The following is a 27,904-nucleotide window of genomic DNA, read 5'->3' as shown; positions in this document are numbered from 1 at the left end:
ACATAATGAGGGTGTAAGCATTAACTTGACTCTGTCAATGAATGCACATGCTAATGCCATTGCCAGCTCTTCAAAATATCTTTTGATACTAAAATGAGGTTGACCCTTTATATCTGAAGAAAACTACATTACCACTGTCTGTGCAATCATTGGTTGAAACATTCTCTTTCGGACATCCAAAACAAGGGCTTCACCAGAACTCCATGTTCTAGGGACAAATGTGTTTTGAGAAATGGGAATATATGTTCATGTGCTGGTAACAAAATTATGAAACAGTCTGCCAGAAGATGTCCACCACATGGGTCATCTATTGACTTTCACAAGGTGGGTCGAATTGTTCCTCTTCCAAACCAGTGACCTATTGTGCATAGTTTTCTCTGCTTCATTGTCCATCTGGACAGAAGTATGACATAAAAATGGCAGATAGATAGATAGATAGATAGATAGATAGATAGATAGATAGATAGATAGATAGATAGATAGATAGAAGAGATGAAAGAAACACTTGTCTCTATGCCTCATGCGCGGAAAACATCCTACCCGCCAAAATAATCTTAGAAAACCCAGACATCTTCGCCCCTACACTTACTAAAATCACAGTTACCCCACTAATAAAAAACCCTGGCTTTGATCCAAGAGACCCAAGCAACCTTAGGCCAATAACCAACTGTAACTTCATGCTTAAGGTCATGGACAAAGTAGCCACTGCACAATTACAGGCACACATTGAGGCCTCTGATGCACTTCACCCACAACAATCTGGGTCAGACCATCTCATAGCACAGAATCAGCTATGTTGGACTTACAGACAAAGATGCTCAGCATCTTAGACAAGGGAAAAACGGGACTTCTCATCCTGTTAGACCTCAGTGCCGCCCTTGATCTGTTGGATCATAATCTACTCGAAGTAGCCCTAGGCAAAACGGCAAACTGCTCACAAGCGGCAAAAACATGGATAATGCCTTTTCTAAAAAACAGGACATCTCGAGTCCATTGGGGAGACAAATTCTCTGTGGAAAGGGAGATCCTCTGCGGGGTTCCTCAGGGAGCCGGCGTGTCCCCACTGCTGTTCAACCTCTACATTAGATACTTATGCTACATTTTAGATCATGCAGATATATTCTTTACCAACTATGCGGATGATACGCAGCTGGTACTGGAACTTAGGGGGGACCATAAAACTGACAATGACAATATAATCAGAATTTATAACATCATAGAACAATGAATGGACTCCAACTGGATGTGTTTGAATGGCAGCAAAACCGAGTTGATGGTTTTCGGATCCACCCAAGCCAGAAACTCACTGTCCAATGACTACACAAACTTTAAGATCAAAGACGTCAACATCAAAGTACTCGAGAAGGTAAAAACCCTGGGAATGATGATGGAAGCATCCCTAGGAGCAGAAGTCCAGACTCAGTACATAAAAAAAAATGTAATTATTACTTGAGACTCCCCAGAGCCATTAGACCGTACCTTTCAGAGAACAACTGCGCCACAGTGGCCAGAGCAACCATCCTCTCTCGTTTAGACTACGGGAACACACTTATGCTAGGAGAACAACAAAAAAAGCATACAGGCGTTCTAGATTATCCTTAATAACGGAGTTAGGATAATCAAAGGCAAATCTAAATCAGACCACATCAGTAAATCCAGGAATGAATTACACTGGCTCAAAGTGGAGAGTAGAACCCACTTCAAGGTGCTTACAATAGCCCACAGATGCATCCACGGGAAGGCACCAGGCTATCTAAAATCTAAAATACGTCCTTATGTCCCAAGCTAAGCCTTAAGACCCTCGGATCAAGACAGGATCACAGTGATGCCACACAAACGTAGGTCTGGACTGGGAAAATCCTTTGCAGTCATTACAGCAGGTATCTGGAACAATCTGCCAGTCCACATAAGGAAAGAACCCAACTACTTACGCTTCGTAAATTAGTGAAAACGTATCTCTTTAATTGACCTCACCTTCCTTGACCCACTAAACCTTTGATTTCATTAGGAACTGTCTCGTCCCTTTTTTGTTTGTCTTCGTGTCCATGTTTCTGCGCCCCGAAACTCAAGAGTTACCGGCGCATTACAAATAAAAAATACAAAAAAATACAAATACAAATAGATAGATAGATAGATAGATAGATAGATAGATAGATAGATAGATAGATAGATAGATAGATAGATAGATAGATCCTCACCCCAGTGATCTTTGAACTATGCACGGGACCACTTGGAACCCTCCTGGTTCCACATAGCATCACCATCCACCAGTACACAAATGGCACGCAGCATTACCTCAAGCTAAACTCCATCAAAGACATCCACAGCCTCAAAGCCTGCCTCACATTGATCCAGTCCTGGAGGACATGTGCTTACCTGAATCTCACCCCCCACAAGATCGAGTTACTACTGCTGATCAACAACACCAAACACATGGCACCCAAATCTGGCTCTCTGCAATAAAGCTCAAGGGCTTCACACACCCACTGGCCACCTGCACCAAGTCTCCTCAGTCCGATATCAATAGACACCTCACTTCCAAACAGTAGATAAAAAGAAAGCCACAATGGCTTGGTATCAGCTTTCTTTCCTGTGGAAAATCTAGCCCTTCATCCCAGAAAACAACTTCAGATCTGCTGTCCAAACTTGGTCCTCTCCTATCTGGATTGTGGCAATGCCTTTCAGGAAGGCTTTCCTATGGCTAACCTAGATCCCATGAGACGTGACATGCTTCAATCGAAGGACTCTGAAAATGTGACCACATTACCCCGTCCCGCATGGGACTGCACTAGCTCCTGCTGTAAGCATGTATCATCGTCAAATCCTTTTGCGTCATCTACAAAGCTGGTGCCATGAAGTCCCCAAGCTACCTCACTGAGAAACTAAGCATCTCTGGGAGGCCTACAATCCACCAGAATTAAGGACACGTGTATACCTGAACTCTGCCGGTGCAACTACATAAGAACCAGAAGACATTCCTTCTCTACACACCCTGAATCTGGAACCTCCAGCCCATCAACATCTGTCTTGCCACCTCTCTTCTACATTTTATGAAGGAGTTAAAAAAAATTAGCTCCTCCCTAACACCAAGGTCCATACACCCTGCACTTCCCACCTAACCTGCAACTGGGTGATCTGCTCCCTCTGTGCCCTATCCTTGCTGCCAAACTGCCTGTCCCCCAGCGCCAGTTGTTAGCTGCTGCTCAACTGTATCTCTGATTCCCTCACAGTGTCATCCCCCTGTGATTTGTAAAGCACTCTATTGCTTCATGAATCTTGCTCAATAAATGGCAAAATAATAATAATAATAATAATAATAATAATAATAATAATAATAATAATAATAATAATAATAATAATAATATCAATGATAATAATAATAATAATAATGACAACAATGAAATTGCACCCTTTAGAAATATCTAATGGTGGAGATGGAATACCCAAAGCACATCAATAATCCAATTTCTGGTATAGTCTGCGACCAGAAAATTAATCAAGGATTTTGAACAGTCTCTAAAGTTGTTTTTTCTTTATCTGAAGTGGAGTGATACTTAAGCAATATGGCCTGAGCGGCGGTGGCAAATGTAGTTATTTGTAAGCCGTATAGACCAAGGGAACTGTCATCATTGCAAGATAATGCCCGTTCTCAAGTAAATGGCGAAGTATAGGCCAATACGTTTGTGAAAGGCATTATGCCAACCGCTGATAACTCCTATTGAGGTGTATGAGGTTATTGACACTTTGTGCTAAAATAAAATACAATACTGCATGCAATGTCAACAGGCTATTGCATGAATCAGAATGTTTGGAATTAGGTCAGTAACAGATATTAGTAACCTCACTCATGTGATTGGCTATTTTGAAAGGTACACGAGCTTAATGTCGGACTGGGCCATAAAATTGTCTCGGGCACCAATTAAAAAGTTGCCCACAGTTGCAAATGGCTACCCATTCCTTTATGACACTGTTTAAATAGTAACCAGGATGAGCTTTTTGATAAAGTGTGATGCAAATTGTGCATTTAAAAAAAAAATTATTCATTAACACTGGTTAAAACTCCTAGCTGCAGAAGGAATTAACTCATCAACTGGCCCAAATTGCCCAAAAATATGGGCGACTTTGACCAGAAAAACTGGCCCACACCAGCATTTTGTGTTTTTGGTTCGGCCCTGGGCCTATTGCCGTGTAGGCCATTCCAAGCCTGCATGAGCTGGTATTGCTCAAAAAACCAGGTGCGTCACTTCCGTGCATGATCACTATCCCATGATTCTTCATTTCCATACTGATAAAACGTTGATTCCTCCATCTTCAGCAACACTGCTCTCGCTCTTCTTCCTTGCTCTGCAAGCCAGTCATCCATATGTACCATTCTCCCTCTCGAACTCTCGTCTTTATGCACAGGGCTCCTCAAGTGTTGTCACATCGCGTGCTGATGCAAATATTCTCTTCTCAGGAACTAGAGGTGTGTCTCACCAGTGACACCGGTGTGGAATCTCGATTCATCACCCTCTTTGCCCCCTCGGCCAAACATTTTAAGAAAAGGTACAAACATTTTCAGAGGTGGCGCTGAACAAGCTTCGATTACATAGTCTGGACAACTTTATAAGCCAATGGTGAAGGCCATCTCGGATGAGATGGTCCCTCAAACCTTGTTGAAGGGCCTCACAGTTCTTAGGCTCAGAACGCTCAGTAATTGCCTCGCTCTGGACCTTTAAAGCAATATTATTGACTGCATTCTGATCAATCTGATTGGTTTAATGGAGGTCAATAATGACTTCCATATGCTAAAGTTATTATCGAAGACACACGGGATGTTGCATTTGTAATGATAGACTCAGCTGTTTGTGAATTTCCAAATGAGCCTAACTGCAATGTCAAACGGCAGTAGCCGTGCCAGTAAAACCGGCACGGCTGCCGTCGGTATAGTTTTTTTTCCAGCGCCCGCAAATGGGCAATTGCTGGGTCATTACGGCACGCCGGACCCAGTAATTTCCCATTCGCGGGCGCCGGAATAAAATGCTCCCCGTTCCCATTTGAGCATCATGGTGTCAGTGCATCTGACATGTTCTGCTCAAGGGTGCCGGTACGCCACAAGGCACCCGCGAGCAGAACTCGTAGTTTTCCGAACCGGTAACAGCGGTACCAGCAAGCCTACCGGTACCATTGTTACCGGACCGGCAAACTTATAATGAGGCCCAGTGTCCCTGGTTCCCAGATTTGCTTACCTTCAGGACTGCAATCCTCGACTTCGCCAATCATTATTCAGGTCAATTGATGCATTTTGAGAAAGATATGACAACTGAAATGCAGTGTTTGTGTTAAGGAACGATGACGGCATTATGAAACTACCACCATGCTTACTGTAATGCAGCAGACTGCTTTAAGTACTTCCTATTTAAATATGTGCTTTACATAAGTAGCCTATCAATCCACTGAGTATTTTGTTTTTCTTTATTAAATGCACAATTTCTCTGAATTTACCCTTGAGAATAAGCGCAAGAAAAAACAGGAACTGCTATTATTTCCATTCGTGAAATGATTTAAGCTGATAAGAACAAGAGTCTTCACTGGCATCATCATTTGCCAGCGAGGGCGTTAAAGACTGAAAGTGAGAACCAGAGCGTAGACTGTTCATTTTTGCTGCTGCACACGACAGAACGCAGCTACTACCCTTTGCAGGGCAGCTTGACTGTGCTTCGCATACGCAGGAATGGGAATGTCAGGCTTCAGGTACATACGTGTCTCAAAAAATGCATGTGTAAACATTCAGATATATGGAATTCAGTGGCTGCCATTGTCACCGATTTCCTTACTGCTTCGGAAGAAAGAATGAACATGTGTGTACACATTATTTGGATTACATTATCCATTACAGCCTAGCGCGTTGCCATTGACATTTAATGTGTAATTCGACTGGATATCAACAATTAAAGAAAATGATGGATACAAACTGGTATCCAGTAAAAATTTCGAATGCATAATTTCGAATGCATTAATGGCGAAAAATAAATGTCGAAAACAAAATTTTGAATATATATATTTTTTTATTTAATAGGTTTTTTTGGGTTTAATTAGTAAAAAAAGTCTCAATAAAAAAACGGGGGGTTGGGAGGGAACCCCCCCATTAAAAAATAATAATTAAAAAAAAATGTTTTCCGACATTATTCATTCGACATTAAGGCATTCAAAATTATTACATTCGAAAATGTCACTATAAACCATACAAACTTACGTTAAACTGCACCAGCGAAGTCAGAGCCCTAAATGTGATGCCTCATTATCCAGCTCAGAGCTGGAGGTGAATGCGTCCAGGTAGAGCCATACTGGGGATTGGGTGGAGAGGTAAATGCAGCGGTAATAGTGTTACCACTGCATTTTCCCAATTTGACCACCTCCTGATGAGTCCCAATGAATCAAATAAATGAGCCTGTGGTACAGCAACCATCAACATCAAGGGTCCAAACAGATCCATTATCCTGCTCGGTAAAACGCTCCTTACTCAGTATAGCCACATGAAGCACAACCCACTCAGAATGGGAAATGCAACCTAAAATGGTAAACAAACTGGGACTGTAAAAACTCACAGTAACACAACGCCTCCTTTGAGCACACATCACTAATGCCAACAGTTGTTGCCAATGAAGTCACTTACTCAGACATCTGAAGCTCCTCGCCACCGTGAAAAGGTCAGCACACACAGCGCACACTCAATATTGCAGGCTAAATTGCTGTGATCGCATCCATTTAAAATACACTGCCACTCACAGTGCTCCAATGATAAGAAACAAACCTAGGACTGCATGGTTTACGAGCATAGAAGTGATGTGAGATTAAGCAGCCATATTGGGAGAAAAACATGCATACTCTACAGGTGATTTAGCTGTAAAGTTTTAGCTACAAAGACAATGGGCATCATTCCAAGTAGGGCGGTAAGGGATACCGGGCACCGGTAAGGTGACCGGTGCAGGTAATCCCTTACTGCCCTACTACGAGGTCCCTTAGCGGGTCCCTTCCTTAATGCCTGGTCTGACCAGGTGTTATGGACGGGACCCGTTAAGGGACCTGGGCGCAAATAACGGGCTTGGCATATGCCGGCCCGTTATTTGCGCCCTCCCCATTCCCATTGAGCCATATGGGGGATCAAATGGGAATGGGGAATGGTTTAGTGAATGGGGACTTACCAGTCCCGCCAAGGTCTGACTAGACCGGTAAGTCCCCATTGCACCAAACCGGACACAGTACCGTTATTGGTGGCAGTCATGGCGCAAATAGCGTCATGACTACCACCAACCTTGGAATGAGGCACAATGTGTTTGTATATGAGAGTTGGGTGCCGCCGCTTTTGAACATGGGCACTTAGGAGCTGTATTGATTTGGCCACTGCTGCCACTGGATTTAGCCACTCTAGAATAGCACCAGCTGGCTTCCTGGTGTCCTGAACCCAGCCACTTTAAAAGTGTATTGGTATGGGCTTGGCTGCTTCTGAACTTGGCCGTGTATTACAATGAATCAGAACAGAGAAACTCACTGCGCAACTTAATGGAACTCTTTAATGAAGGGATCGCTGTGACAACTGCGCAACCGGCAAAAACAGACCAACCCAAATGGCACACACTACACTGCAGCCAACCCAACGTGCTATCTATTGCAAAGTACAAAACAGAAATCTATGCCCTCCGAGCTGAAGGAGGCACAGACACTCTATTCTTCAAAGAAACATGGCTCTCTGACAACTGCAAAGTAATCACCCATAAAGCCATACCTGACAATTACAAACTGTTACAATTGAAAAGAAAAAACGAAAGAGAAGGAATCCCTCTAGCACACAAAAATCGCATCAGCTCCTCACCACTACCCTCAATTCACATAGAAGAAATGCAAATGTCTCCTAATCAATCTCAAGCTCAATGACCAATTCAACTTACTCTTCCTTCTGATCTACAGACCACTCACCTATAACCCTAATTTCGACGCAAAACTCACTGACACCATAGCTAAACATTCTACAAATCATGATAACATAATTGTTCGGGGAGATTTCTACATTTGGTTTGAAATTAACCCACAACAAACTCCCTCAGCAACCTACTGGAATCTCATCATATCAAACAAATAGTGAACAGACCCACTAACAGAACTGGACACATACTAGACACCATTTTCTGCATGGGAGGACTTTCAACTTCCACCCTTCCGGTACCAATCATATGGAGCGACCATCATATGATCCCTTTCACCGTCAAAATCCTCAGCTGCATGATGCCGAAAAACACACAACTGCTAGTGACAGAAAAAAGAGACTGGAAAAGACTTGACCTTGAAACCCTTACACAAACATAAGAAACTACCAAATGAGACACCTCTCACCTAGACGAAATGAAACCAGACACAGTTGAAGCGAACCTTCACTCCTAGATTACAGAAGCGTTAGACCAACAACACCATTAAACTCTTGAAACCCACAACGAAAGAAATCACAACAAGATGGTTCATAGAGGAACTAAGGGAACTGAAATTTAAAAAACTAAACTGGAAACTCAAAAAGTGATGGGGGAAGCACTACAAACAAATAGACAAAATTAACTACCAGTGAAAAATCTGGCTACAGAAATTGCAGTTCTGAAAGCTAAGAAAGCATTATATAGTACAAGAATCCCATCAGCAACAAACCCACAGAAGGGAATGTTTAGAATCATAAAGAAATACAAAACCCATCTTCATGCAACAACATCGTATCCTCGCAAAACCAACTTGACAGAATCCCGGCTCACCTAAAAGCAAAAATAGAAACAATACAACAGACCTCGACAAACTATAAAAAGATGACAGCATAGCTGTCCAACAGCGACCCAGGCCCACCGGATATCTACAAAAAGCTACTCTCCCACTAACACCAGACCTCTACGTACGTCTATTAACAAACCTATCACTAAACACTGGAATAGTACCAAAGTTATTCAAATCAGCGTACATCAAACCTCTTCAAAAAGACGAGACGGGAAATACAGATGACCCTACTAATACAGACCCATATCAAACCTACCAGATCCACCAAATAACCTCGAGAACTACCTGTACAAAGAGCTACTCAATCATGTCAAAAGCAACAAAATACTTGACCAATCCCAGTTTGGTTTCAGTACCATGAGAGGAACAGAATCAGCACTCCTCTCTATTTGGGACAACTTAGAAATTACAACAACACCCAGTTGGCTCTTGTACTACTGGACATATTAACTGCCTTCAATATGCTCAGGAACTCAATACTAATCCAGAGACTGGAAGAACCCGGCATACAACGCCCCACACTAGAATAGCTGAAAACTTTCTTCAGCGACAGAACAGAAAGAACCCACCTTCCACAATTCACATAGAGCACAAAAAAATTACAATGAGTTTACCACAACAATCAAGCCTCTACCCACTCCTTTTTAATATCTATATGACCCCACTAATGAAACTCATTCAAGCCCATGGATGGACATCCTACAGCTATGTAGATGACACCCAACAGATTTAAAAGTTAACTAACACCAATGACCCGGAAACACCCTCAATAAATGCCTTACCAATATAAACACCTGGATGGCAAATAACAACCTCAAACTAAACCCAACTGAAACAGAAATATTAATTGCCTGACAAGAAAACAATCCAAAACAGACATCCCTCACCCTCACATGGCCCCCGACCATGGGAACCCAACCGGAGACATCAATAGTGAGGACAATTCTGGGAATCCTCAAGGACAATGACCTTACCTTGGAACCACAACTCAATGCAATTGCTCAAAAATGCTTCTACCTCCTCTGATTGATTGATTAGAGGGATCCTCCCTTACATCAACTTCACACACAGAACCCATACAATCATCATCTTGGTACTACCAAGGAAAGACTATGCAAACAGTCTATAACTGGGACTGCCCAAACGCATCACCAAAAAACTACAATGCATCCAAAATACTGCAGCAAGACTACACCTGAGATTAAATAGAAGAGACCACATCAAAGCAGCTCTAAGAAGTCTACACTGGCTACCAATACATAAATGTATCAACCTGAAAGCCCTGTCCATTGCTCATAAATCAGTACACAGAAAAGGAGACAAGGAAAACAAAAATCACCCGATACCAGCTGAAGAGAGACTTAAGAGCCGGCACTGACCTCCAAATAAAAACAAGACACTACAAGAAAGGAAATTCAGAGGAACTTCTTGTTACTATCTGATAGTCAAACTATGGAACTTGATTCCTAAGGAAATAAGAATGATGGAAGACCACCTTACCTTCATGAAAAAGTCTAAAATCTGTTTTTTCAACTCCCTGAGTTAAACACTGATAAACTATTTAACCACTCCATGAACGGACCATCCAACCCACACAATCCCTGCATCTACAAACCATGAACCCAAAACAAGGAAAACAAGGGATACATTTAGAATGGAAAACAATAACATAACTACAAATAACCAGAGATCACCCAAAAGCCACTAACCACTTCTTCTTTCTCACACAACCCACACTCCTCACCTACAACAAACACTGAGAGGGCTAGCGAATGAACCCACCAAAACCTGCAAACCGCACATCACTCTAACCAAGCTACAAATTCAACCACCTCAGACAACTAACAAATCAAACACTGGATCTGGCCCTTCCAGGCACAAGGCAAGCACACAAAACAAAGCACATCCAGAAAGCTCACACACAGACGCCAGTTGCTCCTGGTTCTGAACACACCAACAGATGAGCACAACATCTATCCTTTCCCTGCCTCCCTCACTAACCAACCCCACTCACATTTCCTTGCAGTGCCATGTCAGCGCCTGGAGACCAGGAAAATGGCAGCAGAGCACAGTATAAATCAATTCAACCTAACATAACATATGTTGTGGATCAGTTCTGTGTGCTGTTGGTGACCTGACCTCTATTTTACTATTCCATGGATTCCCCCTGCCACCCTGTAATGAGTGTTGTAAAATACCCATTATTTAAAAAAAGTGTGTGGGGGAGAACACCCACAAACATCTCAGTTGGCTCTGGCTTGCTCCCTGAACTTGTTCCAGTCAATTCAGGGAATACATCTACATCAGAAACTTTGAAAATTCCCCAGGCACCACTGGTTATATTCTCCAAAAAGAGGCACAAAATATTACAGCCTCGAAGACGAAGTGGAGTTTTGGCTGAATTGCACAAATGTGCTTTCTTTGACTTTTATGGCGGTAACATCATTGGCTTTAGCTATAAATCACAGATACTGCAACCACCATTTGCCCTAACTCCAACTTTTTTTTGTGGAAATCTTTTGATACTGGGGGTGGAATTTGAAGTATCTTTGTTTTTTCAGAGACTCAGAATCTACCATTAGCCAACCATTAGCCAACCACACCTCCACGTTTTCAAGAAAAATGTGAACGCTCTCTGCACGTTCAGATCGTACAGATGGAATGGGCAAACTTAGTTTCACCCCCTCTCCCCGCCCCCCACATTGAAAAACGTTCTACCATACAATGAAATGCTCATCAAAGATCATTTGTAAAGTTCATCAAACTATAGCCCCGGTTTCGGTTCTAAGAACTAGGTTTTTAATGCTTGCTGATTTCGATCAGTCTCGGTCCAGCATCCCCGAGGTGAGTCGCGCGCTGCATAGTGCCCTTATACATACACTATGCTGGAGCATTCCATTCTTGGTGACAGTTCGAGAAGCTGCACAACAGTACTCGGCAAAAACGCGAGCAGGTATGCAGAGATGCACTTCTCTTTTCTCTCTTCCCTCGTCCCAAACAAACATGGCGGTCTTGTGAGCGTCTTTGCATGATTGATATAACATGATAACTCAATTACAAGGGCATCAAGCAATAACTAAGGTGAAATAGAGATATGTAATTTACATCTTGCCGATACAGTGCACAGACAGGTAGCATCATCATTTAAAAAAAAAAAAGACACATTTCTGAAATGTGCATTTAATATACTTGGACACCTGGCGATACCTTATAGACCTTTGACCTTACTTTAAGGTCTTTAGCTAAATATTTGGAGTTCGAGGACGTGGCTGGATTCCAGAGACCCGCAATCAACGGAGGAATTTCCATATATTACGCTGCAAAACGTCAAAGCTGACAAATAGTTTCCTTGAAGTGCGCAGACCAGCTCGCACTATTTGTGGCGGGAAGCGCAGTTCCTTGGAAAGTAGGTCAGCCATTTTCTTCCGTGTAGCATAAAATTAGAAACTCATTAAAAACATCCTTTGGGGCTGGGTACCTCTAAAGGCGTGACTCTGAGCGATTCATCAGACGGTGTGGACAAGGTTAAGATGAAGGTAAGAAATTCAAGATTTTAGATGGCTGTAATCAAATGATCACATGCTTTCATTCCGTGTCCTACTTCCTGGGAGGGATAATCAGGGGTGTCACAAAATTTACTATTTTATCCAGGGGGAGTGAGGGCTCTCTGAAGACGCTCGGCTAGCCGGCAGTTGAAAGTTTGAAACCCGGCTAGGCCAACTCAGCCCCTCATACTTCCGAGGTAGATGAAATGTGTACTAATAAACTAGTTGTTAATGACAGCTAATTTTTATTAAACTTTGGAGAATCCGGAATGAACCGCTACATAAAAACCTGACAATTGATTCAAATTGTTTTTCCCCTCTCCTTTAGAATAGAGTTGCCGGGATCTAGCCATTATTTCTCTGCAATGTTGTTGATGCCGCTTATAAATGCATGAAGGAAAGCGTGAAAGTTGCGGGGCAGTTCATTCGTGCTGCTTTTCTTGGTACTAATGCGGCAGCAGGTACACCTCCGCCAGTCATTTTTATTTCAGCAGTGTATCAATAATACATGTGTGGAAGATATTGGAAAAGCTGTAAGGGATAGTGGGCTTTATTACAAGTTTGGTGGTATTCCAGTGGTAAATTGCCATGCTTCTGCCTAATGGAATTACCATTACCGCCACTTTTTTAGTGGAATTACTGCAAGATTGCAAGTGGTGGTATGGCGCAGTTAGGCCGCATTTATGGAGTCTATAGGACTCCCTGGGATTCCATGTGTAATTCCGCCGGTGGTAGTTTTGCCGATTTTTGCCACTAAGGCAGCAGAATTACCTTGAGCAATCTGCTAGAGGTTTTTCCTCCTCTGCCTCATCACCAAAGTTATAATGGGGCAGTGCGCTAATGCAGTGGTAATGCAGTGGCAACAGAGTAGCCACAGCATTACCTACTTTTTTCCGCACTGCTGTACATGTAATGAGGCAGAGAATCTCAAAACCATTCCTGTGCGAGTCAAAGATTCATCACAAATGCACAACACATAGAAGTACACGAATCACATACATGCTATCTATGAGGTGAGGTGTGGAGAACATGCACAGAGTGAGGTAAAATAATAGCCAAAGAAGGCAAAATGCGTGTAAAGCAACAGAAATAGGCATTCAAGAACAGAAGCTCCCAAGAACGTTTCACCAAACGAGAGCAAATCATTTGTTCCAAAAAATGTCCATCATAATTTTCTCAAAGCACAAACTGCAGCAAGTGTGTAAAAAAAGTAAGCAAGTCACCTGAACACCAAATGCATTGACACATTCTAGAACAATTGCAACACTCTACACAGTATGAACAATATTACAATGGGTATACATTTCCAAAGTGGCGGATCGAGTGGGCTGTTGCGTAGAATCCAGAGGAGGAGACAGGAAGGATTATACAAGACAAGTGTGTCCATATTTGCACTGCAAGATGAGGGTGCCATGTTGTGTTACCACTTTCCTGTACAGATAATAGTGTATATGCTAACACAGTGGAGATGGTATGTACTGTACCTACCATGTAAGGAAATGCCATACCTTGGCTAGTGAAGATGGTAGCACTCTGGCATTTCTATGGCATTGCCATAGATCCAGTGGCATTGCAGTGGGGATAATAGAGGCCACACGGTCATGAAACCTACACCGTGCCCTTAATGTGATTGTGCATCTGCCAGGCAATATATATATATATATATATATACATACCCCAGAAATCGTGAAAACATTATATGCTAGTGATTGTTTACCACAGGGAATGATGCCAAAGACTGCCCCCATGCTGCTCTAGGACCCCCCTGTACAAGAACCAGAGACACAGGCATTCGATGAATGTGTAGATTTTGTGTGATACCAGTAACAACATCATCGTCAATGTAAGTGTCAGCTTCCCAGAATCCATACATGACCGTTTTATCTATGGCACTCTGCAATTAGATGCCAGTTTGAGGCATGACACTATGCTGGTGCATTGTTAATTCTAGCCGCAATCACAGCACAGCCAACCTCCTTGGTTTGAAAACCCTCAATGACTCATCTCATGAACTGTACGTCTGCACCATTGCTATATGTTTCTCGAAGTTTTGTTTTGTGTAACAAGCACCCTGAGGCCTTCAGGTTTGGTGCACTTTAGAAATGTCAACCTAAATAAATAAATAATAAATAAATAAATACATAAATAAATAAATAAATAAATACTTGGTAATCCGTGGCAGGCTACCTTCCACACAAGTCCACAGGTGTATATGACTGGACACTTCATCACTCTCTTCCACATACAACAGTGTGTGTGTGCTGCATAGCATCGTTCATCATGTGTGATCAGCAAATGAAGCTTGTCCTATATGCTGTAATTGAGACTTGACAACAGGTGAAGACCTGGTCGAAAAATATGTCCCTTAATGAACTATGTGTGCTTCCTACGCCCTGTGATATCGTACTTTGTGCGTGCATAATTAGAAACAATGTGAGTCATTGACTGGTGACTGTTCTGATATGCCAGTGTCCTTCGTGGTGCCCTGCCAACACATGAGAACTATGACCACCTGTGGCTCTGTCCTTGCCGTCAACAAATATTTTCTTATGTGCTTACACCATACAGCCAAACCCCTGTATTCGGTATAGCCTAGTAACAGCCATGTAGCCATGTTTACCCATCCGTTCACGTGTAATAGACATTGTAATTCACTTCCACATGTAAACTGACTTAGTCGAAGCTCCTTGACTTGTATGTATAATGAGCACTGTCTCTCAACCGAGGCGTCACTACATGACACCCATTTCCCCCCTGTCAAAGCATGCATGAATATAATAAGACACAGCATACAGGGTCAATGCTAACATCAGACCACACATGTAAAAAGCAAAATGGAAGCACCGGAACCCCAATCTGAAATGACATTCCTGTGTTTGTAGCTTGGCATGTCACTTGCAGAGCCACAGGGGTGCCCCTCCCCAGATCCACATGTTCCTGCACTTTAGTTCCTCTCGGATGTCCCTGCCTAGGTTGGCTGTGCTTGTACACTTGTGTTTGCATCAAATCAATGCTTGATGTAGAGCTTCTGCTGGATGATGTGACCATAGCAGTCACACATAGTGTACAGGCTTCTGTGAAGCAGTTAGTGAGCAGCTGCTGCATCAGTACGTTCATCTGACTCGAGACTGGGCAGTGCTGTGCCATCTCTCTAACTCCTCTAGAAGGGTGCATCTTGGCCTTATGCCCCCAGCTACCAGCCCATACATCTCACTGGCAACGGCCTGCAGTCCCTCGCCTAGCTTCATCTGGATGTGAGCATGGATTCAATGTAGTGCTGGTGTTGGCTCATCTCCTACTGGCAGTCACTATAGGGTCGCATGCAAGCACAGTTTCTGCTAGCCTTTCTAGGCACGCATATCGGAATCTCTGGGTCTAATTGTTGGCAAGTGGCGGCCCCTGAGCTCAACCTCTGGTGCCTTCAATAGCCCTTACATGTTCTCCACGATGGCATCCCCAGCCAAGGTGCCTTGTTCTTCTTCAGGCTCAGTGGACATGTATGCCTGTACAGGCTCCTCCTCCCTCTTATCTCCCTCAGTAGGTGGCATTTCCACATTCGTTTCCGTTTTGAAGGTATTCTGTGGAGCGGAATCTACCCGAGAGACGGAAGGGCCATTGGTAAATGAATGTTCATGTATATGCAAGTCATGATCAGCTATAAATTTCAATTTTGTAAGCTCTTCCATGGTTCTGGATATGTGGCCTACTTTACTTCTACTTGCCTGACATATAGCCACATTGTCACATCACCATTCAAAATGGGAAATGTGAATCTCAGACGTCACATCCATTTGTTATCATGACCCTGTGCCTGTTGATACACATTTGCTTTTTAAAAAAAAATAAGTGCGTGGGGTTAAATTAACCTTTCACACTACATAACACCATAAAATACATACAATAATATTACAAACATACAATTATATACGGTTATACACAATGAAAAAGAAACCATTTGACCATCAAAGAAACAGATGAGAGGTAGAAAATACCCAGACGCCCAAACGATGTTTCAACTTTTCTCAGATGTGGTACTCCCCTGCGGTAAGGACAAGAGCTTGTGCCCCATACACAAGACTCCAAAATTGATCAGAGCCTATATAACATTTGCTTTTAGATACATGGCTAAGAATTCCTGCAACCAAGGCACAGAGCCACCTATCTTTGCTATGGAAAACATTACAGATGTTGCCATAGACGCAAGAAAATGCACACACACACCCAGCAGACATGGCCAGGCATGATGCACACATCATCACAACATCACTGCTATCTACATTTTATCAAATGAATACAATGTGCTGGTTCAGGATGCTACTTGAGGCAGACAGTACCAGTTAGCCCTGACATTCAATGGCCACCACATGCTTTGCGGAGGGAATGGGGGGAGGAGAATCTGGTGCCTACACCCTATTTCCCCCTATTCTTCACAAAGGCATTGACTGCACAACCATGTAAGGTGGTTGGAATTTGGAGCACAGCCAGTGCTGTGCTTCTGAAATCCTGCCACTACTTTACTTTATTACTACCATTTCAATTACCATTTTGTTGCGTAAGGATGCAGAAGGAGGAAACTGACACAGAGGTGGCATGGTTGCTGGCATTAACTTTTATCATACCAGAAATAAAGAGAAAACCTACCTCTCCTTAACTCTAATTGGGGGTTCCCTACCTCAACTAAAATGCTTAGGATTCAGTCAGGATGTTTGTGTAAAACAAGAGTCCGCCATCCTGTTTAAAAAAAAAACTACTTCTGTCCCATACACCTATAACTAAACTAAAGAGGTAGTGGATCCAGAAGAATGGCTCCTTTCTTCTGGACAATGGATCACAGTTCCAGAAGAATCCCACAGTGCCATAATCCCACAGATTCCACAGTTCACAGTTGGGATATTTATCTGACGGAATGACTCCCTTCCCAAGGTCTCTATCACTTTCCAAGGCACAAAACAAAGTTCCAGGCTGTAATGCAAACATGCAATAAGGTCCTCAATTCAAACTCAAAAGATAAAGTTCCAGTTCAAACATCAACATTCCTCATTACCCATAGTTGTTTTCTTCACTATTGGGTTCCTGGAGAATGCCTCCCTTCTCCAGGATTCTTACCCCCCTTGTTCTTCCCTACACAAAGCCAGGGGGAATGACTCCCTTCCAATGGACTCTCTTTTACTTTGTTTCATGTGTTCACAATGCCAGGGGAATGACTCCCTTCACATGGCCTTCCTTGGCTTTGTTCTCGCACTCTGTTGGCTTTTACTTTCACATTCACAGCACCAGGTGGAATGACTCCCTTCACCCGGCCTTTCTTGGCTTTAGTTTGACAGTTCACAAAACCAGGGGTAATTAATCTGTTCCCCAGGCCTTTTCTCAGGCTTACTTCACAGTACACAACACCAGGGGGAATGTCTCCCTTCTCCTCTTCTTTCCCCTTTTTCCATGTGACTTTCCCAAGCATTTTATGATTTGTACACTTTTCCCCAATGTAGACTCGACTTCCAGCCTTGTGGTTGTGGGTCGCAGACCTGTAGGATACTCTGCTGGTTGTGTGGCAGACCTGGTTCACTAACCTGGCAGATGCTGCAACTATGAAAACGACTGATGAACTTTTCTTCTTGTGGGTGTAGGCCCCAGACCCTTATTGCTTCACATATTATTTTCCCACAGTCTTTTTCCTGGCCTATTTTCTGAGCCCTTCTTCCCAGGGCATCTCCACCCTTCCTATCTGGACCACTAGCATCTCTTCTCTGCCCACATCCTCTCTCTGTTGACCCATACCTTCAGGGAGCATTGCTGTGGGCTCCGGTCGGTCCTGGGACTTGACTTTGGTCCCGGAATGCCTTCTGCCAACTTCGTTCCAGCTATGGCAGCTCTGCAGCTGGGAGTTCCCTCTGGGTTGTTCTACCAACACAAACCATGCAGTCCCTCTTCCTCTGTCAGGTAAGTCAGCTGCTTTCCTGTAGGGAGAAGAGTCTTTCCTTTTCTGACCCTAGAGAGATGATTCGCCTTCTTGCCTCGCATCCCGGTTCGCCTTGTTTCTCTCTGCTGCTCCGCCAACTTGCTTGCGGCTCCTCCAGGAAGGGCTGAACTTCCTCTCCTGTTTTGCCTCTTCTGTCTTGAATGTGACTTAAACAATAGCAATTCGGGAACAAAAAGAATGTTCACTAGTGGTTCGGTTCCAGGAATGCTCTTCCTGCTTCCACATTGTCTCCTCTTCTCAGTAAATGTCCTATAGTTCTACTTTGGATAGATTAGACTCTTCCTATTCCCAGTATTTATACTATCCTTCTCCCTTGGGTTGACTAGATTCTTCCTTGTCCCAGTTTGTATGATTTTGGCTACATGACCCTTGTTCAGGGGGTGACAAGGCATGGGTGGGGTAGGTGAGGGGGAGTAAAGTGGAGTATACCGTGTTCTCTTCTATATGTAGCCTACCGTACTAACCAATACCCTGCGACCTTAGGTTTGTGAAATCTATTATTTGTTTATGACGTCATAGCTGAAAAAAACTACATGACTAGCCTGTAACCAGTTGAGAGCATTGGAAATCTTGGGACATCTGTGTGTATCCCTGCTTGTTAAAATGTCATTATTAAAGCAGTAGTTTTGTCACATTTCAGACTCTTCCATTACTTGGGCGTGGGGATTTCTCCTGAGCCAGACATCATGCTTTTATGCTAAGTAAGCACGGGTCATAAGCTCACGTTGATTAAGTCTCTGCCCTTTGTACACACCACCTGTCTCTACTACCGATTGGATGGTTTAGTGAGGTCCTCGGATCGGCCCTGCCGGGGTCAGCAATGGCCCTGGCGGAGCACAGAGAAGACAATCAAACTTGACTATCTAGAGGAAGTAAAAGCCGTAACAAGGTTTCCGTAGGTGAACCTGTGGAGGGATCATTAACGGAAGAGCAGCCGGTGGGAGAGAGCTGTGGGCCCAACCTCGGTTGCGTCCCAGACACGCACACCCACAGCCTGGGGTGCCCCTCGCGCTACAGTCCGACCAGCGGAGCGATGCGCAGCCAGAGCGCATGGGCGACCAGGCACCAGGGAGCAGCATTCCCTTCCACCAGAGAGGAATCAATGACCCAGCAGACAGATGGGGTCGCCTGGCTTGGTTCGGTTAACCTTCCAGGGACGTCCACAACCACACACCAGAGAGGAAGCCCTGAGCGGCCCCCATCCTATCCTCACCAAGCTGGGCCCTGAGCCTCCACACCGGCTGGGGGCGCGATCCTCCCAGTGACGCAACAGTGGGTAGGCGTTGGTGGGTCCACCCTGGTCGGCAGGGTAGTCCAGAGTGGGAGCAGCTGGGAGCTGAGGGAAGCTCAGCTGTTCTCGAGGGATGCCTCCCCAGGCAGACAGGGGCCTGGCACGCCGGACGAGCCCTGAGCCATGGCGCAGTCAGGCTTCTCACAACGGGCAGGCATTGAGGTTACGGTCACCCACATCCATGGGCGAGTGATGGCCAGGCCTGCCGGCGCAGTGGGTGACCTTCCCTCTTGCCCAGGTACTTGGAGCTCGGCCCAATGTGGCCGGGCTGGGGATTGAAGACTCTCGCGGTCCAACCCGACTCCCCTGTCTGTGCTGTCTCTGGCCTGCCTCATCGTCTGTCCCCAAAAAAGGAGCAGCGGAGGGGGTCAGGTCAGGGAAGGATGAGCGGGATTGGGACAGGTGGCCCAGCGGTGAAGCGGCTTGCCTCTGTCACCATGGGAAGCCCTCTCTCTGTGCTGCTGCAGGCTTCCCTGGCTGAGCACCTGGTTATTTGTTTTTGTTTTGTTTTAAAACACTGATGGTCTCGGCATGCTCCCAAGTGGGGAAGCTAGATGGGGCGCTGGGCTGCCGTGCCACGGCAGGCGGGACAAGCAGTGCTGACTCCGCCCCCGGCCTGGAGCAAAAAGTTGCCTGTGACTCTTGGTAGTGGATCACTCGCCTTTCACGTTGATGAAGAACGCAGCTACCTGCCAGAATTAGTGTGAATTGCAGGACACATTGATCATCGACACTTCGAACACACCTTACATCCCCGGGTTCTTCCCGGGCTATGCTTGTCTGAGGGTCGCTTGAATGTCAATCGATCCGGGGTTCCCTCCCCAGGGTGCGGCTGGGGCTGTCGCAGGGACCCTGTTCCCTTCGTCCCCCTAAGGTCAGAGGCCGATCAGCACCATCGCTGAATCCCTGGGCCTGGGTCTGCAGGCTCATTGCCGGTGCATCCCGGAAGTGGAGAAGGGTTCCATATGAACAGCAGTTGAAAATGGGTCAGTCAGTCCTAAGAGATGGGCGAGCGCCATTCGGAAGGGATAGGCAATGGCCTACATTCCCTTCAGCTGATCGAAAGGGAGTCGGGTTCAGATCCCCGAACCTGGAGTGAAAGAGACAGGTGCCCTCGCGGCGTCCAGTGTGGTAACGCAAATGATGCCGGAGAAGCCGGCAGGAGCCCCGGGGAGAGTTCTCTTTTCTTTTGTGAAGGGCACGGCACCATGGAATGGGTTCGCGTCGACAGAGGGGCCGGAGCCTGGGAAAGTGTTGCGGTTCCGGCGGCATCCGGTGTGCTCTCGTTGGTTCTTGAAAATCCAGGGGAGATGGTGTAAATCTCACGCTGAGTTGTACCTATATCCGCAGCAGGTCTCTAAGGTGAACAGCCTCTGGCATTTTGGAACAATGTAGGTGAGGTAAATTGGCAAGTCAGATCTGTAACTTCGGGATAAGTATTGGCTCTAAGGTCTAAGGCTGTTGGGCTGGGGCGCGAAGTGGGGCTGGGTGGGTGCCGCGGCTGGACGAGGCATCTCCCCCCGGGGGCAGCACCAACTCTGGATGCAAGCAGGACCCTTCCTGTGGATCGCCCCCGCTGCAGTGGTCCCCTCTCTCTGTTCCCCTCCTGGAGTTCAGGGCCGGCGTTCTGGCTCAGCCAATGCCTAGCAGCTGACTTAGAACTGGTGCAGACCAGGGAATCTGACTGTTTAATTAAAACAAAGCATTGCAAAGGCCTGCAGTGGGTGTTGACGCGATGTGAATTCTGCCCAGTGCTCTGAATGTCAAAGTGAAGCAATTAAATGAAGCGTGGGTAAATGGCGGGAGTAACTATGACTCTCCTAAGGTAGCCAAATGCCTCATTGTCTAATTAGTGATCAGCATGAATGGATAAATAAGATTTGCATTGTCCCTACCTACTATCTGGCAAAACCACAGCAAAGGGAACAGACTTTGTGGAATCAGCGGAGAAAGAAGACACAGTTGAACGTGTCTCTAGTGTGGCACTGTGAAGAGACATGAGAGGTGTAGGATAAGTGGGAGGTACTCGGCCACTGGTTAAATACCCCTACTCTTATCATTTTTTCACTAACCCGGTGAGGTCACGGGGTGACGCTCCGTGGGGTTCTTGCTTCTGGCTCCAAGCCCCGGCACCCACCGGCACAACCTGCTCCGGGGACAGTGGCAGTTGGGGATTTTGACTGGGGCCTTACACCTGTCAAACAATCACACGATAACACAGGTGTCCTAAAATGAGCTCAGGGAGGACAGAGACTGTAATGATACCGCAGCACTGTGGAGTCTCGGTTGACCAAAGATTGTCGGCATAGAGCTTGTCTCGGGTCTCGAGTGTGGACAGAAGGGGGCCACCTCTCTCACCCGTAGGGCACCACTTGTTTGTGAAGTGAGGTCAGATTATGGCCACCGAAATAACCATTGTGAAATGATTTATCTGAACATCTAATCCATATGACCAGCTGGCCTCTTGTACAGTCATCAGAGGTTTTTATGACACTGGTTTAAAATTCTAGATGTTTAACACAACAGTCTAGTCTAAATTGACGAACCCTTTACACAACTTACCCCAAGCCCTCCTTTCTTGTTCCATGAGTCCCTGTTTTTTTTAAATCTAGAACAATACAGAGGACACATTTAGGTGTTTGTTTTTCTACTCTCACACTTTTGTTTGTACTGTTCCCCAGATTCTTGTCTACTAAGAAGAAAATCACACATGACCGTTTCAAGGACTTATTGTTGAAAGCACACAGTAAGCCTATTGAAGGTTAATTGATGTACCCTTTAGGTTAGGTAGCAGTTACTGAGTAGGAATTATTATAACTGCGCATCTTTATTTCCTCCTCTAGAGTTTGGACTCATGGAAGCATAGGAGAATTCCAGCTTCTGAAGTTATCCAATTTTGTGCATAGAAATTTCTATTTGTTGGTGCCTGAGGAAGTTCTCAGTGAACTGGTTAGTTTTGATGTAGAACGAAACATGTTGGGTTTATCAGAGAGTAGAGTTTCAAATTACATACTGAGTTGTTGAAGAACCTCTAGGAGAAATGATTCACTAACTTGTGTCTATATATGAGAAAATTAGGTGACCAATACTAAGAGTGGCCCTCTCTTTTTTCCACCAACCAACGTTTCTTTATGAATTGTACACTGTAGATTTGTATTAACAACAAGACAGCCTGCGGGATGCAGATGTTTATTTTTATTGTTGTAATGTTTATTAATAGTGTCATGTGTTTTTATTGTATATGTAATTGTGATGAAATGTCATGATTACTTTTTATGTCATTTTATTATGATGTATTTAACTCTTTTCTAAAATAAAATGGAATACATTGCAATTTTGAGAAGGTGGATTCAGTTCTTGTTTGCTACATGAACTGAATAGGGTCAGTTCCAGCTTCAGAGGAAGGAAATAGATAGACACAACGGTTCTGGAGTCTTTGAGTGTCCATTGCTTGGTTTTGGGGTTGTACCCTTGTGTTGGTAAACTACCTCTTGTCTCTAATTTGGTTCTTGAACCTGGTGCTAAATCATTAATAGATTAACTGATTCTGGGTCAGGGTTTGGTAAGTAGCAGAGCAGCTATGTCTCTGCGATCTATTGAAAGTCATCCTCTGTGCCAAGCTTTTGTCAAAAGGTGGCGCCGCAGCAGTGCTGCCAAGGGTCCCCATCCTTCCTCATGCTGCGCCACGGGACACATGGGAAACTCCCACCCACCCTAGGTGCACACCCAGGGGGATGTGCGGGCTGGGCGGGGTGCTCTCTACTCCCTTCCCGGTTGGCATGCTGGACCAAGTGGCCTTGGCCCCAGGCTGCCAAGGTAGTGCCTTAAGCCCCCTGCAGGGCGAGGGAATAAAGGTGGCGAGCCACCCCAGAGAGTGGGGGTGGTACCTTAAGCCTGTGCCCCTAGATGGTGGGATCAGGGCAGGCATGGCCGGCGGGCCGCTGGGCCATCTGACCTAGGAAATAGGTCCAGATGGCCCGATTTGTGGCTGGTAGACCAGATGGCTCGAGTTGCGGCTGGCGCGGATGGCTCCTGCATTTGTCTCCAGTCAGGTGTCTCTTAGTCCCCGGCTTGAGTGCGCAGAGGTGGTGACTTTAGCCCCGGGCAGGGCGGGGAAGAGAGACATTAGCTTAAGCCCCCACCCCAGAGTGGAAGGGGCCTTAAACCCGTGCCCCTGGATGTTGGGATCCGGGCAAGCATGGCCACCGGCACGCCAGGCCATCTGTCCAAAGGAGCAGGCCCAGATGGCCTGAGTTGTGGCTGGCAGACCAGATGGCCTGAGGTGTGGCTGGCGTGGCTGGCTTCTTCATTTATCTCCAGTCAGGTGCCATAAGCCCCCATGCTTAATAGTCAGTGTAGAAGTGCTACCCTGCGGCCTCCAGGGCAGCCGTCGTGCTGTTACCGGCCTCGGATCCATGGAATTTGTGGGTTGCTCCCGGTCCTTGGGAAAGTGTCACCCTGTGTAAGGTCAAGTCCAAAACGGGGGTGCATGTGTCAAGGGGCACCCTGAGCAGCCCCCTTTCCTCCACGGGGCTATAACTGCTTATAGCATCCGGCCTTGAGTTCCATGGCATTCGTGGGTTGCTCCCGCTCCTCGGTCCAATCCCATCCGTGTGCAGTCAAGTACAAAATGGGGTGCGTGTGTCAAGGGGCGCCCGGAGCGGGTCCCTTTCCTCCATGGGGTGTGGGGGGTAAATGCACTTGTAGTGGCCGGCCCTGAGTTCCAAAGGCTCCAATGTGGTCTGGCCAGAGCTCCAGGAGGGCCGGGGTTGCTGCCCCCAGCATTGTACCCCTGTCTCGTACGTGGTTTCGAAAGTCCCTGAGCCCAGTGGTGGTCATGGGGAGCCCCGGTGGGGTCCCCATCGCTCCCCACAGGGAAACGCTCAAAAGGGGCCACGCTAAAGCCCCGGGGCAGCTGGAGGTGCTGGTCCCTGGGCTTGGGTGCCTGTCTCACGAGTGGGTTATCCATCCCCAACTCTGGTGGCAGTCTCGGGGAGCCCCAGCGGGGTCCCTGTCCCTCCCCGGAGGGGAAAAGCTCTACTGTGGCCGGTGCTAGAGCTCCAGGATGGCCGGGGCTGCTGCTCCCAATCTTGGGCACCTGTCGACTGTCCTCAGGCAGCAGAGGCTGTCCTTAATGCAGTGTAGCACTATTGCCCTCCCTTTCCTCAACTGGTCAGTTTTTGACCTTCGGAGGTGCAGTTGTGCTGCTCTTTCTGAATCTGTCACATCCTTTCTTTTTTAAGAAACCTATTCCTCCCCCTTCCGTGTTGCATGGAACCAACTCACTGATCCTGAGGGCTTCAAAGAATGCCAAGGAAAATGCTGCTCCAACCAAGGATGCTTCAAAACGGTCTCTGCATATCTCTCACAGGCCTTTCAGCATGTCTTGTAGTTTGACAATGTCTATGGGACAGCTTGAGTCTTCTTTCTTTCCTGTTTGCCTGGTCAATTCTTTCATTACCATCCTTACATCATTTTCTTTAGTTGGATCGGTCACTCCCCTTTACTTATGGTAATAAGCGATCACTGCTAAATGGCATGCAGCCCAGGTTCTGATCTTCTGGTGGCACCAAGCCCACCCGATGAATGATCTCACTGGTGCCCCAGCCTCCTCTACTAGCAGCCCTTCCCTGAAATTAACATACCTCTCCCAACAGGACTTGCATCTCTTTGCTGTGTTTGAGGCAAGGGTTTTATCGATGAGAGGGGTTAAAGCTCGTCAATTGCTCCCCATAGCTGGTCTCTGAATGGGGTCATCCTCTTGCTGGCATCTGGCCTCGTTTGTCTGAATCTTTCCCTCTGTAAATTAATGAGAGGGTCAGCTGCTATGCTCTTAGCCCCAGGGATGTGCCTAGCTTGCACCTCCATGTTTAATCTGAGTAGGCTTGCTGTTAGTTCCCTGATTATGCGCTGCACCCTAACACTGCTTGCACATCCTTTGTTTATCACCTGAACCACGGCTAGGTTGTACAACCATACAATCACCCTTTTGTTCTTGAGCTGGTCCTCCCATCATTGAAAGGCTATTACTATGGGAAACAATTCAAGCAGTGTGATGTCAACTGTGAGCCCCTTCTTATGCCAATTCTTCGGCCATGGCTGTGTACACCACTCAATACCCACCATTACCCCAAAACCGTGCTTGCCAGATGCGTCAGTGAAGAGCCTTAAGCTTTCGCTGCTTGCCCACTGATCTCTCCACAAAAGTACACTGTTAAATTTATCCAGGACCATGCCCCACATTTTAAAATCTTTATTGATATCTATGCCCAGCCATACGGGCTGTGCTGCATGCTTAGTCCTGCTGATTTGATAGATATGATCCTTGCTAACACCCTCCTGGCTGGTATTACCTTTCCTGCAAAATTCACTTTTCCCGCCAATGACTATAATTCCCTCAGCGTTGCTTTGTTCCTCCCCAGCAATATACCTATTGCTTCCTTTAAGTCTGTGACCTTTTCTCATGGCAGTCTGGTCTTGCCCTCAACTGTATCCATTTCTATCCCCAGAAATGTTAACCCGTTGAGATGATCTACCATTTACCCTTGCGCTAGTGGCACTCCCAGATCTTTAGCCAGTAGCACACACTGTTCATTAGATCTCTGGATTCCTCGGACCCTCTTCACTGATGAAGAGAAAGTTGTCTAGATAACGCACCACCCTTCCTACTTTGGCCCCCTGCTTCAGAGCCCATTCTAAGAAGGAACTACATTTTTCAAACAGGGCGTAAGATATTGTGCATCTCATTGAAAGACATTTATCATAATAGTACATCCCCTTCAAATTTGAAACCTAGCAGATTGTAGTTCTGTGATAGGCAAAGGTCTAAAGGCTGACTCAATATTTGCCTAACATGGGAGGAGCCCCTTTCCGGCAACCTGACCATTTCCACAGCATCATCAAATGACGCGTAGCTCACCCTACATAGCTATTCATCCAGGCCATCATTTACAGATTCTCCAGCCGGGAATGAGAGGTGGTGGATAAGGCAAAACTGCCCATCTTCATTTTGTGGTACTACACTCAGAGGAGAACCGTTTAAATTAATCATGGGAGGGACTGAAAATGGGTCAGCTACTCTACCTAGTAGCAATTCCTTATCAATTTTTCTCTCACACTATCTGGTTGTGCATTTGCAGACTTAATGTTCTCAGCCTCACTGGGTCCAGTGTTCCCAGAGTAAAGAATATTAAAACCTCTTGAGAAGCCTCCCAAATTATCTTGGAATCTGCATGGCTATGGTTACAATTAAGCAATGGGAGTATTCTACACATCTTCATTGGGGTAGACAGTGCCTTGGCATCACCTAGCGGGACATCATTAATCGTGCTTGAGTAACTCCCCTTCCTTTGTTACCTGTGTCTTCTTTCCTGCTCCGCATGTGCCTGTGCTGTGTGCATTGGAGCATTTGGAACATGTATGTTTAAATCTACATGTCTTGCCAAAGGGCTATGGGCCTCATTACACGGATGGCGGTAAGGATTTACCGGTACTGGTAAAATACCGGTACCGGTAAATCCTTACCACCTTACTACGAGGTCCCTTTGTGGGTTGGGGGATTTAACGCCTGCAATTTGCAGTACCGTAATTAGCGCCTTCCCCATTCCCATTATGCCCTTGGGGCAAAAATGGGAATGGGGAAGGGCAATGGTGGAAGGGGAAATTACCGCCCCGCCAACCTTGGAATGGGGCGGTAATTCCCCTTTCCGCCAAGGTGGTGCTGGTATTTTACCAGCATGAACCATGGCGCTAATAGCGCCATGGTTCTCCGCCATCCGTGTAATGAGGCCCTATATGTCTTCTTTATTCTAAATAAAAACCAATTGGGTTTCACTCTAACAATTGTGTGGATATTCATCTTTCTCTTCTTAAAAACAAGTGCAAGGTATCCAGGATTCCGTCTATTACCCACTTCAATAAATCACTTGCACTCGACCCCAATGAGCTCTCACTGAAGATGCAGTCAGGTTTAACCTCTTTATGTTCTGTCAGAGAAGTGGTAAAAGAGCTGCCTTTTATTGTCCAAAAGCTCTGCAGAGCTTATTTGTTCACACTAAAAAAGATGTTGTTACTGTTAGCAGGGCCGGCCTTAGGCCAGGACGAGCCGGGTGACTGCCCGGGGCGCCCTACTCACTGTCTCAAAGGTAGGGCGCCCCGGCACTGAGAGCACTCGGTGTTGCGTCGCTTTGGATTTTTTTTTTTTTACATTTTTTTTGGGCGCCCAGCGCCCCTTCCATCATCAAGAGGCACTGGGCGCCCCTCCCGTCATCAAGAGGCGCTGGGTTCCCTTCCCGTCACCAA

At 45.8% G+C, this 27,904-nt stretch overlaps 1 non-coding gene across 1 annotated transcript; it reads left to right on the top strand.

Annotated features, from left to right (window-relative positions):
* The first annotated feature begins 20,240 nt into the window (after positions 1–20,240).
* On the top strand, positions 20,241–20,393 carry LOC138468734 (5.8S ribosomal RNA). Its single transcript, XR_011268449.1, has one exon. It is a non-coding gene; the product is annotated as a 5.8S ribosomal RNA (ribosomal RNA).
* Positions 20,394–27,904: the final 7,511 nt, after the last annotated feature.

This window comes from Ambystoma mexicanum, chromosome 4q, assembly GCF_040938575.1.
Source record: "Ambystoma mexicanum isolate Mex_15411 chromosome 4q, UKY_AmexF1_1, whole genome shotgun sequence".
NCBI classification, from domain to species: Eukaryota; Metazoa; Chordata; class Amphibia; order Caudata; family Ambystomatidae; genus Ambystoma; species Ambystoma mexicanum.
The sequence above is the reverse complement of the archived record's forward strand: the minus strand, read 5'-3'. Positions and strand labels throughout refer to the sequence as shown.